The sequence below is a fragment of the Schistocerca cancellata genome, chromosome 4 (assembly GCF_023864275.1).
Source record: "Schistocerca cancellata isolate TAMUIC-IGC-003103 chromosome 4, iqSchCanc2.1, whole genome shotgun sequence".
NCBI lineage: Eukaryota > Metazoa > Arthropoda > Insecta > Orthoptera > Acrididae > Schistocerca > Schistocerca cancellata.
In genome coordinates, this window is record NC_064629.1 from 670,579,693 (window position 1) to 670,595,506 (window position 15,814).

A 15,814-nucleotide genomic window follows, 5' to 3' on the forward strand; every position below is an offset into this window, starting at 1 on the left:
AATTGTAGACAGTCACATAGGAGGGACGTTGGGAGAGGAAGGAAGCAACGAGATGGACGAAGTTGATGGGGAGAGCATAGGTCTGGAGTTTGAAAAGGAGCCCGGGATGCCAGACACGGTCAGAGGCGTTCTGGAGATCAAGGGAAACAAAGATAGCAGAGCGACGGGAGTTAAGTTGGAGGGAAAGAAGGTGGGTAAGGTTAAGGAGCTGGTCGTCAGCAGAGAAGGAAGGCCGGAAGCCACATTGGGTAAGAGGAAGGAGGCAGTGCTGAAAATGGCTCATCCTATCTTGCCAATATGAAGCAGCCAGTAACATAATACTGTACGAGTACAATGGTTATAACATTGAATCTACAGAACTTTTTCCATGGTACGTTAATTTAGATGCATGTACATTGTTAATAACAGCAATTCAGCATATTGGTTTTATATTTACAATTTAGATCTGTCTGAAGTCGCACAGGGATTAGTACCTTCTACATCCGTAACTGAACGGCAAGTCACACCAACTATCCGTCTTGCTGACATTTGGCGGCGTCTATGAACTATCCAGCAGATAAGAGGAACCACATACCTCGTCGCAATGATAAAATAAAGAGAAAAATAGTATAAAAGATAAAAACATTTAAATGAAATAAATTCTATTAGTCGCAGTATACAGCATGTGCCTCCTTGTGTTTTGTAAATATTTTTAAAGAAGGTTTTACCAGTCTGTCGTTACCTATGTGTTTTAAAAAATGGTTCAAATGGCTCTGAGCACTATGGGACTTAACCAAAACCCAGGCGATCATTGTAGGCAAAACCACCCCTTCCTTCCGCCTCCTTGATTTCTATCTCACCGTTTATGGCCGTCCCATCGCTCTCACCCCCACCCTTAAGTACCTTGGCGTCACCCTCGACCGTCGCCTCTCCTGGACTCCCCATCTCCAGACAATCCAAGCCAAGGCACGTTCCCGACTCCGTCTCCTCAAGCTCCTTTCCGGCCGTACGTGGGGTCTGGACCCCTCCACCATCCTCCACACCTATAAGTCCCTCATCCGTCCTATCCTCTGTTACGCCCATCCCGCCTGGATCTCCGCCCCCCCTTCCTTTTATACATCCCTCCAAATCCTTGAACGCCATGCTCTCCGCCTTGCCTATCGCATCCGTCTCCCCTCCCCCACGCGGATCCTGTATGGTCTTATCCCCTTCCCTCACCTCCTCCTCTTCCTCGAAAGGATACGAATCCTCTATACCTCCCGTAAACTCGATCCTCCCCACCCGCTCGTCTCCCCGATCCTCTCCCACCCCCGCCCGCTGCCGCGCCTGTACTCTCATGTCCCACCCGGTCTCCATCTCTCCACCCTCCTTACCCTCTCCCAAGGTGGCTTCCGCCAGCTCCCCCTCCCTGATGATGCCCTCCTCCCCTCCATCTACCCCTCCTACCAACTTTGATCCTCCCGCCCTCCTCCTGTGCTTGCTCCTCAGGGCACCCTCCCTCCCTTCTCTCCCTTTTTCCCTCCCTCCTCCTTTTCTCGTCCCTCGTCCCCCGGGCCCCCCCTCCCCTGTCCCTATCCTCCTGTCCCCGTCTCCTCAGCCGTGGCATCCTCTTTTCCTCCCCTCTCCCCTTCCTCATCCCTGTTGCCCTCTTGGCAGGTCCCCGGACTCGCACACGCTAAGTGGACATTCGCGCGCCGGAGATCACCGCCATCAGTGTATCGTGTGTGCCGTCATGTTTAGTGTTCCGTTTCGCCGTCACGCTCCATTGTTCACCTGTGACATCGTCTTCTTCAGTGTTTGTGCGTCGGGTCTCCAGTTCCTAGTGTGGATTGTCATCAAGTGTGAACGGCTTCTTGTGCTTTTATGTTCTTGTGTCTCCTGTGTTTTCCCGCCGTTTTTCTATGTAATGTCTCTTCTTTGTTTATCTCCATGTACTCTCTTCGGCTGAAGAGCAGCGTATTGTGCTGCTGCCAGCCTACCTGTTTGTTCAGGTTTCAAAATTACAATAAAGTAAAAAAAAACAAAAAAAAAAAAAAATATGGGACTTAACATCTACGGTCATCAGTCCCGTAGAACTTAGAACTACTTAAACCTAACTAACCTAAGGACATCACATAACACCCAGTCATCACGAGGCAGAGTAAACCCCTGACTCCGCCGGGAATCGAACCCGGGAACTCGGGCGCGGGAAGCGAGAACGCTACCGCACGACCACGAGCTGCGGACTATGTGTTTTAAAGAATAGAAAAACAATTGGCTCACAAGGCGTGAATCTAGAATGTTTTACATCTTCTATGTTTACTGTTCAATGTAGCGATAAATCAGACAGCAACGTAAATAATTTACTTGTATTTTATTTTGTGTTATTCCTATGCAAATTTGAAGCTTTTTAGTAGAGAATATAACTGCTTTTCTTTGAGTGTTACATATTATGTAGTTCATATGGAGGGCACCATACAATCAACCGATTTAACATTTATGTTAATGATATGCCAGTCATCCCACACCACCAACTGGCTCACTACGCCGATGATACAGCGCACTATACGAGCGGCTGCAACACGGACCAGCTCACTGCTTGTCTCCAGCAGTAGGTGGACACGACAGTGCCTGGTGTCGTTCAAACATGATTGCTCTCAATGCCACCAAAACTATGCAGTGTACTTCACCAAACGGCGACAAATCCTCCACCACAACATCACTATTGCAGGCGTCTGGGTCCCATGGTCCCCAGATACCAAATATCGAGGTGTCCAGATGGATGAAAAACTGCTCCTCCATCGACATGTAGAATACATCACCCAAAAACGACAGAAGCTGATAAAAGCGTTGTATCAATGTTCAACGGCAGGGAACTGAACCTAGTAACCAAGCTCCGACTGTACCGCATGGTTGTCCACCCTTCCCTCACATATGGCTCCACTGCGTGGGCCATTATAAGTGCTTCCTGGATGCAGACCCTCTAGCGCCTGCAAAATAAAATGCTTCGGTGGAGCCTTCATGCCCCTCCCCTGCCAAGGGTAGTTACCCTCCGCGAGGAAACAAATATGGTAACTCTGAAGGCGTCCATTCGAGAGAAGACATGGCGTCTCTATGACAAAGTGGATGCCCTGTGCGACATGGTCACTGGCTTACAAAACTTTGGCACCACGAGTCCCTGGCTCTGGCACCAGCATCCTGTTCCTCTCACCGTCCTTGAGGAATCAGATTCAGAACATGGCAAACGATAGCCCTGTTACGGCCACTAATGAAGTGTCAGTCTTGATACGATCACTCGATATGTGTTGACCATCATACGACCACCACTGTCATTACCTATGTAGTTGTGATACCTGTTGCCTGCTAACTTGAACTTCCACCGCCGGAGGGTGGTATGGGACTTCAAGCGTGTCTGTGAATTCCTAAGGGACCAAACTGCTGAGGTCATCGGTCCCTAGACTTACACACTACTTAAACTAACTTACACTAAGAACAACACACACACACATGCCCGAAGGAGGACTCGAACCTCCGGCGAGAGTGACCGCACAATCCGTGACATGATACCTTAGAACACGCGGCCACTCCGCGCGAATGGACTTCAAGTGCCACCGTCACACCTTCAACGTGCACTGCAATGATGTCACTGGAATGGCATCATTGTAGGATAGAACAAATTTACCCTTACACCAAGACAGTAAGACTGTGCTCCACTGGTGACGCTGTACCTCAATCTACCACAAAAAAGTCAAGCGATGTGTTCTCCGCAAAGCCTACCTTCATTATATACAGTAGTTTTCAACGAATTGTGATAGAAGCCCGAACAAGAGTGGACTGACGTACAAGGAGATGCAGTGATACTATGATATAGTGGTATGTAATCTATGTATAAGTGATATAGGTTATGCCACAAGTTGTATCTTTTTATACTATCGACTGACTATGTAGTTCTTGTATTTTTTAGCATTGATAATGGCTAGGCGCTAGCTTAAATCTAGATTTGCATAATAAAATCCGAAAGAAAAGGACGACTGATTGCTGTGCTCCATCACTTTGAACGTGTAACTTACTTTCTGAAGCCCATGGGTATTACTTCACTCAGAACACAGCGTCAGAAAATGAAGAAATAAAAGAAGGAAGGAACTGGAACTTCGATTGGCAGGGTCACATTTTATAACTCTACGTCGTAAGAACCGAGTAGCTTAAAAATTTATTTTCGTCTCATGTGATTCGTCATTTGACAGGTTTCGTGTTAAAGAGTTAAACGTCGCAGAGCTGACTTCCTTCTCTGGTAGAGGATAATGACCTTTCTAGTCGACAGTTAGCATAAGACCCCTTGAACTTTGGATTCAAGCGAACAGTTTCAGCGTCGCGACTATCGCCGTTCGAATCAGTGAGCAACGCTTGACAGGACTGAGTTGGAAGTTTCTGTCGCTGATTAAATTCAAAGCGAGCTAACACTACATACGCCAGTCTCTCATAATATGCTGAGCGTATTTTGCATACTTCGGAAAAGTATGCAAAACGCGATAAACATTACGTCCAGAGAAAACTTCGAAAGAGAAAACAAACGTTAGAATTCAAGAAACGTTACCTGAAAAGTGTGGAAGTGGTAGCGAATAGGCATCCTACTCCTCTGTTGTTACACTGAATAGTGCGTATTCTGGAGGTGAAATACGGCTGCTTCGTGACAGTGTCCGCATATGAAATGTAATTGTTGCTGTTACAGATAAAACTAAAACCATTTTCATAATTTGCTTTTGCTGCTCTTGCATTAACCGTGTTTGCAAATAAAATTACTGGATATAAGGTACGAGTGTTATGCAAAACTACTGCTTTTTCATGTAGACCCAAAAATGTTTCAGCACCTTTGTGCCACAGTTTGTGGGTTTTCTTTACTCAAATCTGTAAAATGTGAAATTAAGCAATAATTAATCTACGAAAATTAGGCCAAAAAAACAGTTTTTGTTTGTTGTTGACGTTATCACAATGTTACATTATAGAGTTATGCAGGACGCTGTGTACTTTATCGGGCACTGGTAGCTTGTCATCTGCCAGTAAATGATGTTAATGTGAATTTGGTTGTCACTTTAACACATCATTTTATATCTAAACGTAATTTTGTTGTACGCAGGAGAGCTTCTGTGAAGTTTGGAAGGTAGGAGACGAGGTAATGGCAGAAGTAAAGCTGTGAGGACGGGGCGTGAGTCGTGCTTGGGTAGCTCAGTTGGTAAAGCGCTTGCCCGCGAAAGGCAAAGGTCCCGAGTTCGGGTCTCGGTCCGGCACACAGTTTTAATGTGCCAGGAAGTTTCATATCAGCGCACACTCCGCTGTAGAGTGAAAAATTCATTCTAGAAACATCCCCTAGGCTGTGGCTAAGCCATGGCTCCGCAATATCCTTTCTTTCAGGAGTGCTAGTTCTGCAAGGTACGCAGGAGAGCTTCTGCGAAGTTTGGAAGGTAGGAGACAAGGTACTGGCAGAAGTAAAGCTGTGAGGACGGGGCGTGAGTCCTGCTTGGGTAGCTCAGTTGGTAGAGCGCTTGCCCGCGAAAGGCAAAGGTCCCGAGTTCGAGTCTCGGTCCAGCACACAGTTTTAATCTACCAGGAAGTTTCGAGGATATTTCGCCTTCATCAAACTCCTTATGCTGCAGTCAGCATTTCGCACTTTCATTCGCAGGCCCGACTCTGGACCAACACCGACTGCCTTTGCTGCTTTCGCAGCTCCTCCTCTTTTGACTGGCTGTCTCGTAAACAACCACAGCGACGAGCTCTCATTGGAGACTCAATTCCGTGCTAACCAGCCCCCCCACCCCTTCCTTGCTCCTCGCAGGTGAATTGCCTGTTACAACTGAGGCCTGACAACCGCAGCTTTTACAGTTAATTCGTAAGTAACACTCAGCAGCTGCCAAAATACTTCTCTCTTTGTTTGCAGAATAGCCTCGGACCTCCAAAAGCCGCTATAGTTCCATAACAAATCCCGGGGTCGCGTAGGCGTCGTGACAAAAGTTTCTGACATCGGTTTAACTTTGCTGTGTGCGGCGTTTGTTAGCTGCAGACACTCCTCCGTTCCGCGTTTGCAAAATAGCCTCAGAGTTCCCAGGACTGCTGTGACTACATAATAGTTCCAGGGGTCGCAAAGACGCCGTGGCAAACATTTCTGAGATCTCGTTAAACTTGTTGTGTCCAGCGCTGCCAGGGCCCTCCCCCGAGCGTGCGGAAAGCCACCCTCTCTGTCCCCGGAAACCGTTATTCAGAGTTATTCTCCTCGCGACCGAGGTAACAGGTTTCCCGACTTCTCCCTTTACATGTCGTTAGTGCCAGAAATACACAAAACGCAAGTGCCATTCGTTGTAACAAGTGAAGTATCTGTCTCTTTCTGATCTTTGCATATGGAAGGAAATAAACTGCCATATACCATTATACGAGTGGATATGATTAAAGTACAGCTACTCAAAGGGATCCAGTGAGGTCTGTAATTATTTATTGGCAGCGTAACTCGGTAGATATTCTAATGGGTTAATATGGAACCGATTTAAACAGAAAAAAGATAGTTCCAGTTTGGATTCAAATGGTTCAAATGGCTCTGAGCACTATGCGACTTAACTTCTGAGGTCATCAGCCGCCTAGAACTTAGAACTAATTAAACCTAACTAACCTAAGGACATCACACACATCCATGCCCAAGGCAGGATTCGAACCTGCGACCGTAGCAGTCCCGCGGTTCCGGACTGAGCGCCTAGAACCGCTAGACCACCGCGGCCGGCTCCAGTTTTGGATACCATGTTTGCACTACTGGCCATTAAAACTGCTACACCAAGAAGAAATGCAGATGATAAACGGGTATTCATTGGACAAATATATTATACTAGAATTGACATGTGATTACCTTTGTCACGCAGTTTGGTGCGTAGATCCTGAGAAATCAGTACTCAGAACAACCACCTCTGGCCGTAATAACGGTCTTGATACGCCTGGGAATTGAGTCAAACAGAGCTTGGATGGCGTGTACAGGTACAGCTGCCCATGCAGCTTCAACACGATACCACAGTTCATCAAGAGTAGTGACTGGCGTATTGTGACAAGCCAATTGCTCGTCCACCATTAACCAGACGTTTTCAGTTGGTGAGAGATCTGGAGAATGTGCTGGCCAGGGCAGCAGTCGAACATTTTCTGTATCCAGAAAGGCCCGTACAGGATCTGCAACATGCGGTCGTGCATTATCATGCTGAAATGTAGGGTTTCGCAGGGATCGAATGAAGGGTAGAGCCACGGGTCGTAACACAGCTGAAATATAACGTCCACTGTTCAAAGTGCCGTCAATGCGAACAAGAGGTGACCGAGACGTGTAACCAATAGCACCCTATACCATCACGCCGGGTGATACCACAGTATGGCGATGACGAATACACGCTTCCAATGTGCGTTCACCGCGATGTCGCCAAACACGGATGCGACCATCATGATGCTGTAAACAGAACCTGGATTCATCCGAAAAAATGACGTTTTGCCAATCGTGCACCCAGCTTCGTCGTTGAGTACACCATCGCAGGCGCTCCTGTCTGTGATGCAGCGTCAGGGGTAACCGCAGCCATGGTCTCCGAGCTGATAGTCCATGCTGCTGCAAACGTCGTCGAACTGTTCGTGCAGATGATTGTTGTCTTGCCAACGTCCCCATCTGTTGACTCAGGGATCGAGGCGTGGCTCCACGATCTGTTACGGCCATGCGGATAAGATGCCTGTCATCTCGACTGCTAGTGATACGTGACTGTTGGGATCTAGCACGGCGTTCCGTATTACCCTCCTGAACCCACCGATTCCATATTCTGCTCACAGTCAGTGTATCTCGACCAATGCGAGCAGCAATGTCGCGATGCGATAAACCGCAATCGCGATAGGCTACCTTTATCAAAGTCAGAAACGTGATGGTACGCATTTCTCTTCCTTACACGAGGCATCACAACAACGTTTCACCATGCAACGCCGGTCAACTGCTGCTTGTGTATGAGAAATCGGTTGAAAACTTTCCTCATGTCAGCATGTTGTAGGTGTCGCCACCGGCGGCAACCTTGTGTGAATGCTCTGAAAAGCTAATCATTTGCATATCACAGCATCTTCTTCCTGTCGGTTAAATTTCGCGTCTGTAGCACGTGATCTTCGTGGTGTAGCTATTTTAATGGCCAGTAGTGTAAATGTGGCGCTGTGAATTGAAGAATGACGTATTGAACTGTTTCCATATATAACGAATTAAGAACGGAACGTGGGCAGAAAACATTGAACAAGTGAAAAAGGCGTAATGCTGGTTTTATTATTGATTGCCGCAGTCGAAATCGTCACCGCCGGCCGCTGTGACCGAGCGGTTCCAGGCGCTTCAGTCCGGAACCGCACTGCTGCTGCAGTCACAGGTTCGAATCCTGCCTCGGGCATGGATGTGTAAGATGTCCTTAGGTTAGTTAGGTTTAAGTAGTTCTAAATCTAGGGGACTGATGATCTCAGGTGTTACGTCCCATAGTGCTTAGAGCCATTTGAACCATTTTTTGAAATCGTCACCGTAAAAAGAAGTGAGGTAATTACTATATTCTTTGCCTAATTAAAACTGTTATATTTTTACAAGATGTGATATTGTTTCGGCAGATATCTGCTTTTAAAGCTACTTACTTTTTTATCCTCTACCTCAAAAAGTAAAATTCGCATCTTTTCTTGAATATCTGATGAATTAGGCTTGTCACCACCTCCTAATTTTGCCGGCCGCGGTGGCCGTGCGGTTCTAGGCACTTCAGTCCGGAACCTCGTGACTGCTACGGTCGCAGATTTGAATCCTGCCTCGGGCATGGATGTGTGTGATGTCCTTAGATTAGTTATGTTTAAGTAGTTCTAAGTCTAGGCGACTGAGGACCTCAAGTGTTGAGTCCCATAGTGCTCAGAGCCAGTTGAACCATTTTTGAACCTCCTAATTTTACACAGTTGGTTCAATTTGAGCACCGGAGACGTTGACGAGATGCTGTAAAACGCCAGACTTGCACCTGCTGGCCAAAATAGGGACTATTTTTTTTCCGGCGTAAATCGGTTCTGCATCAACGCATTGGCATATCTAACAGATTTCACTGCCATACAATGATTACAACCCACAATGGACCTTCGTGAGTAGCTGAACTTTAATTATAACCACCCGCGTAGGTGTCGACTTTTGAAAATCTTGGAGTATGTTCACCATGTTACACTCTGAAACTCATAATTATCCCCCGTATAATTATAGTAAATGTAAATGCTACAAAAGTAATTTAAAATACTTGATCACTCATCTGAACAGAGGGATACTGGAATGTGCTGCTTCTGACAGTTGTTTTGCTGATGAATTCGTTGATTAGAGGTTCCAGTTTCAGTTCCCTTGCGAGAGATCGGAATGGATGTTCAATAATGCTACATTATTTAACCGGTCTTGGTTCACGGTGGCTCTGGTGTAAGTTTTCAGTCTTCGAAGTGCAGTAAACGAACGTTCTGCAGTACTCGTGGGTACAGCTGTCTTTAAAAGAAGTCGCAATGATTTTACATATTCTGGTATCTTGTTCTTCAGAGCTACACCCTTGTCATCCTCTGTCCTACTCAAGTATTGCGCTACACTTTCTAAGTTATCTAGTGAACATTATGCTGTTTTACTACATCCAACAAACTATTTCTATGAAGAGTCAGTCTTACACAGTCGAAATCGTCGCCGTAGAAATAAGTAAGCCAACGGCCTTGCCGCAGTGGTAACGCCGGTTCCCGTCAGATCACCGAAGTTAAGCACTATCGGGCTGAGCTAGCACTTGAATGGGTGACCATCCGATCTGCCGAGCGCTGTTGGCTAGCGGGGTGCACTCAGCCCTTGTGAGGGCAACTGAGGAGCTACTTGATACTTTCGTATCATTAATAAATGGCAAAAGAACTTCACAACAGAGACACAACAGGCATGCACCATCACATTGGACAGAACGGTCTTAAAACTTGACCTGCTTCATTGTCATGAGAATTCGAAAGCAATTGTTTAAGATCTCCGAATTTTCCTAGCCTCTTGGGGGTACCACGAATAAATGAAATCAAATATCTGAGAATTGACAGAATATCTCTTAATACTAGAATTCTGTTAAATGAGTCTTGAACAACTAAATTTAGGAATGAGAAAAGCAGTTGAGTCCGTCGTCAGATGGTAGCGTTGACTTCTTTTACATTTGTGTCATCCTGAAAGGTCCTCCTTTACATATTATAGGAGGGCTTTTCAGGATGACGCAATTGTAAAAGAAGTCAACGCTACCACATGACAATCGGTCAGGCCTGAAACCAGTATGGGTACCATAAAATCATTTCAAGAAAGCTTGGAGCTGATGGCAGTATTTCTTACAGCGTAGTTTTAAAATAATCTTGTCTGACAAGGGGAGGCCGCCAATTGTGAAATTCAGATTCGATTCATACTGCGCATAATAAAAGCTCATGGCCAGAGGTGTAATGTGGCAAAGCACCAAGATGCACTTCTCAACCGTTGTCGAGAAAATCGACAGTTAAAAGAAACCGTTGCGGTGAAATACTCTCTACGATTTGTGGATTCCTACTGCGTCGTGGCGCAGCGGTAAGCGCTGGGGTTCGTAATCCAAAAGTCGCCAGATCGAATCTCGGGCGATGTAACTTTTTTTTGTATTTGTTTTTTGTAATATATATATATATATATATATATATATATATATATATATATATATAAAATTCCCGGCAATGAGTTGCAACAATTATGCATATAATAAGTTGATGAAAGTTGTTTGTCGTGGAAAAACTGGCGACTTCGAACATGATTATGTTTTCCGCAAACAAAGTTGTATTTCACAAATGTTATTGTCTTCATAATGTTTACACGTGTAGTTAACGGAAGACGTAGAAACGATATTCCGAAACGAACACGTATAGTGTAAGACAAACGGTCAAAAGTTTCGAATTAGAGTAGACACCCCACGATATATATATATATATCCCATGAACCATGGACCTTGCCGTTGGTGGGGAGGCTTGCGTGCCTCAGCGATACAGATGGCCGTACCGTAGGTGCAACCACAACGGAGGGGTATCTGTTGAGAGGCCAGACAAACATGTGGTTCCTGAAGAGGGGCAGCAGCCTTTTCAGTAGTTGCAGGGGCAACAGTCTGGATGATTGACTGATCTGGCCTTGTAACATTAACCAAAACGGCCTTGCTGTGCTGGTACTGCGAACGGCTGAAAGCAAGGGGAAACTACAGCCGTAATTTTTCCCGAGGACATGCAGCTCTACTGTATGATTAAATGATGATGGCGTCCTCTTGGGTAAAATATTCCGGAGGTAAAATAGTCCCCCATTCGGATCTCCGGGCGGGGACTACTCAGGAGGACGTCGTTATCAGGAGAAAGAAAACTGGCGTTCTACGGATCGGAGCGTGGAATGTCAGATCGCTTAATCGGGCAGGTAGGTTAGAAAATTTAAAAAGGGAGATGCATAGGTTAAAGTTAGATATAGTGGGAATTAGTGAAGTTCGGTGGCAGGAGGAACAAGACTTTTGGTCAGGTGATTACAGGGTTATAAATACAAAATCAAATAGGGGTAATGCAGGAGTAGGTTTAATAATGAATAAAAAATAGGAGTGCGGGTAAGCTTCTACAAACAGCATAGTGAACGCATTATTGTTGCCAAGATAGACACAAAGCCCATGCCTACTACAGTAGTACAAGTTTATATGCCAACAAGCTCTGCAGATGATGAAGAAATAGAGGAAATGTATGACGAGATAAAAGAAATTATTCAGGTAGTGAAGGGAGACGAAAATTTAATAGTCATGGGTGACTGGAATTCGTCAGTAGGAAAAGGGAGAGAAGGAAACATAGTAGGTGAATATGGATTGGGGGGAAGGAATGAAAGAGGAAGCCGCCTTGTAGAATTTTGCACAGAGCATAACTTAATCATAGCTAACACTTGGTTCAAGAATCATGAAAGGAGGCTGTATACATGGAAGAAGCCTGGAGATACTGACAGGTTTCAGATAGATTATATAATGGTAAGACAGAGATTTAGGAACCAGGTTTTAAATTGTAAGACATTTCCTGGGGCAGATGTAGATTCTGACCACAATCTATTGGTTATGAACTGCAGATTGAAACTGAAGAAACTGCAAAAAGTTGGGAATTTAAGGAGATGGGACCTGGATAAACTGAAAGAACCAGAGGTTGTAGAGAGTTTCAGGGAGAGCATTAGGGAACAATTGACAGGAATGGGGGAAAGAAATACAGTAGAAGAAGAGTGGGTAACTCTGAGGGATGAAGTAGTGAAGGCAGCAGAGGATCAAGTAGGTAAAAAGACGAGGGCTAATAGAAATCCTTGGGTAACAGAAGAAATATTGAATTTAATTGATGAAAGGAGAAAATATAAAAATGCAGTAAATGAAGCAGGCGAAAAGGAATACAAACGTCTCAAAAATGAAATCGACAGGAAGTGCAAAATGGCTAAGCAGGGATGGCTAGAGGACAAATGTAAGGATGTAGAGGCTTGTCTCACTAGGGGTAAGATAGATACTGCCTACAGGAAAATTAAAGAGACCTTTGGAGAGAAGAGAACCACTTGTATGAATATCAAGAGCTCAGATGGCAACCCAGTTCTAAGCAAAGAAGGGAAAGCAGAAAGGTGGAAGGAGTATATAGAGGGTTTATACAAGGGCGATGTACTTGAGGACAATATTATGGAAATGGAAGAGGATGTAGATGAAGATGAAATGGGAGATAAGATACTGCGTGAAGAGTTTGACAGAGCACTGAAAGACCTGAGTCAAAACAAGGCCCCGGGAGTAGACAACATTCCATTAGAACTACTGATGGCCTCGGGAGAGCCAGTCCTGACAAAACTCTACCACCTTGTGAGCATGATGTATGAGACAGGCGAAATACCCTCAGACTTCAAGAAGAATATAATAATTCCAATCCCAAAGAAAGCAGGTGTTGACAGATGTGAAAATTACCGAACAATCAGTTTAATAAGTCACAGCTGCAAAATACTAACGCGAATTCTTTACAGACGAATGGAAAAACTGGTAGAAGCCGACCTCGGGGAAGATCAGTTTGGATTCCGTAGAAATGTTGGAACACGTGAGGCAATACTGACCTTACGACTTATCTTGGAAGAAAGATTAAGAAAAGGCAAACCTACGTTTCTAGCATTTGTAGACTTAGAGAAAGCTTTTGACAATGTTGACTGGAATACTCTCTTTCAAATTCTGAAGGTGGCAGGGGTAAAATACAGGGAGCGAAAGGCTATTTACAATTTGTACAGAAACCAGATGGCAGTTATAAGAGTCGAGGGGCATGAAAGGGAAGCAGTGGTTGGGAAAGGAGTGAGACAGGGTTGTAGCCTCTCCCCGATGTTATTCAATCTGTATATTGAGCAAGCAGTAAAGGAAACAAAAGAAAAATTCGGAGTAGGTATTAAAATTCATGGAGAAGAAGTAAAAACTTTGAGGTTCGCCGATGACATTGTAATTCTGTCAGAGACAGCAAAGGACTTGGAAGAGCAGTTGAACGGAATGGACAGTGTCTTGAAAGGAGGATATAAGATGAACATCAACAAAAGCATAACGAGGATAATGGAATGTAGTCAAATTAAGTCAGGTGATGCTGAGGGAATTAGATTAGGAAATGAGACACTTAAAGTAGTAAAGGAGTTTTGCTATTTAGGGAGTAAAATAACCGATGATGGTCGAAGTAGAGAGGATATAAAATGTAGACTGGCAATGGCAAGGAAAGCGTTTCTCAAGAAGAGAAATTTGTTAACATCGAATATAGATTTAGGTGTCAGGAAGTCGTTTCTGAAAGTATTTGTATGGAGTGTAGCCATGTATGGAAGTGAGTCATGGACGATAACTAGTTTGGACAAGAAGAGAATAGAAGCTTTCAAAATGTGGTGCTACAGAAGAATGCTGAAGATAAGGTGGGTAGATCACGTAACTAATGAGGAGGTATTGAATAGGATTGGGGAGAAGAGAAGTTTGTGGCACAACTTGACTAGAAGAAGGGATCGGTTGGTAGGACATGTTCTGAGGCATCGAGGGATCACAATTTTAGCATTGGAGGGCAGCGTGGAGGGTAAAAATCGTAGAGGGAGACCAAGAGATCAATACACTAAGCAGATTCAGAAGGATGTAGGTTGCAGTAGGTACTGGGAGATGAAGAAGCTTGCACAGGATAGAGTAGCATGGAGAGCTGCATCAAACCAGTCTCAGGACTGAAGACCACAACAACACATATATATATATATATATATATATTACAAAAAACAAATACTAAAAAAAAAGGTTACATGGCGCGAGATTCGATCCGGCGACCTTCGGATTACGAACCCGAGCGCTTACTTTTTTTTTATTATTAGTCATAACATTCCACAGTAATACATAATTTTCAACTGACATTTAAAAGTAATAAAACAAACTAAAATTAATTACAAGTTCCTTACCGCTGCGCTACGACGCTGTAGGAAATTATAAATCGTAGTGAGTATTTCACCGCAACGGTTTCTTTTAACTGTCGATTTTCTCGACAACGGCTGAGAAGTGCATCTTAGTGCTTTGCCACATTACACCTCTGGCCATGAGTTTTTATTATGCGCAGTATGAATCGAATCTGAATTTCACAATTGGCGGCCTCCCCTTGTGAGAGGTAACCACATCAGTAGGAATTTTTTCCATGTTGTATTATTATTCTTGTGATTACTTTGACGTAATGAAGCGGCATTTAAAATTTAATAGCAGTATAACTAGCAATTTTAGAGAAAGAAAAAAGTTTAGAAGGAAAATAGGATTTTTTAGCTCTGTTTACAAAACGGAAAAACGTTAAATCTCCATAAGTACTAGAACTAGAGCACTGAAATTTTTCTGTAAACTTGTAATTCAGATCTCTAATAACATCATGTACAACACTGGACTGAAATGTTGTTACTTAGGTGACACATGTGGATTCAGCGAAATTTAGATGTGTCCCTAAACTTTCTGCAAGCACTGTATTGATACATTTGATCAAGAAAAACAAGAAATATTATGTTGCAGATCTGTCTCCAATATTTGACTCTTCCAGTCGGAAGAAAAGACCGACAGTATTGTTTCAAACATTGTGACTGATTCCAGAGAATATACAGAAGTTGTATCCCTATCATTTAACCTGGGAGAGCCTGAGATCAGAGAAAGACACAAGCTTCATTAACTGTTTCAGATGGACAGTCAACTTCCGTGCAGATAAACAAAGGTCTTGATCCCAGTGACGCAAGTTTACGTAAGAGGAAGAGGAAGAAAATGAGTATTGAGCACAAGACGCATCTTCTGTTCGAAAACAAAAAAAGGAAAAAACTGAAAAGGAGAAAGCAACCGCAGAATTGAAAATAAAATACCTAGAGGCGCCTACGAAGGAATGTACGAGGGTCGGAACTTAAATAGTGGCAACTATTTATTCACAACCGATACAAAAAAGTTACATGTTTGCACCTGTTACGTCCTTCAAAGTGGTCACCAGCATTGTGGAGAACCCGTTGCCAGCGATGTGGAAGGCGTAGTATACCGTTAGCAGAGCCAGTTCAGTTGATGGTGCGAATGGAGCGATCTAAAGTTATGGCGATTCCCGTGTACGACTGTGATGGTTTTATCCTAGGGCATTACGTTCCTCCAGGGCAGACCGTCAGGGAACAGTATTAGTGTTCGTTTTTGGAGCATCACCTGCGACCAGCTTTGCGAAAGAAGCGGCGACACTTTCTGCGCAACCCAGCCGTCATTTTGCACGACAGTGGTCGGGCACATAAGCGCAAGCTGTGGCTGCTCTGTTCGGTAGATGGGAATGG

The 15,814-nt window shown here is 44.4% G+C and overlaps 1 non-coding gene and 1 pseudogene across 1 annotated transcript; both read left to right on the forward strand.

The window, feature by feature from the left end:
• The first annotated feature begins 5,470 nt into the window (after nt 1-5,470).
• Nucleotides 5,471-5,545, forward strand: Trnas-cga (transfer RNA serine (anticodon CGA)). The gene has a single exon. It is a non-coding gene; the product is annotated as a tRNA-Ser (tRNA).
• A 4,138-nt stretch (nt 5,546-9,683) lies between these two features.
• Nucleotides 9,684-9,801, forward strand: LOC126185892 (5S ribosomal RNA; annotated as a pseudogene).
• Nucleotides 9,802-15,814: the final 6,013 nt, after the last annotated feature.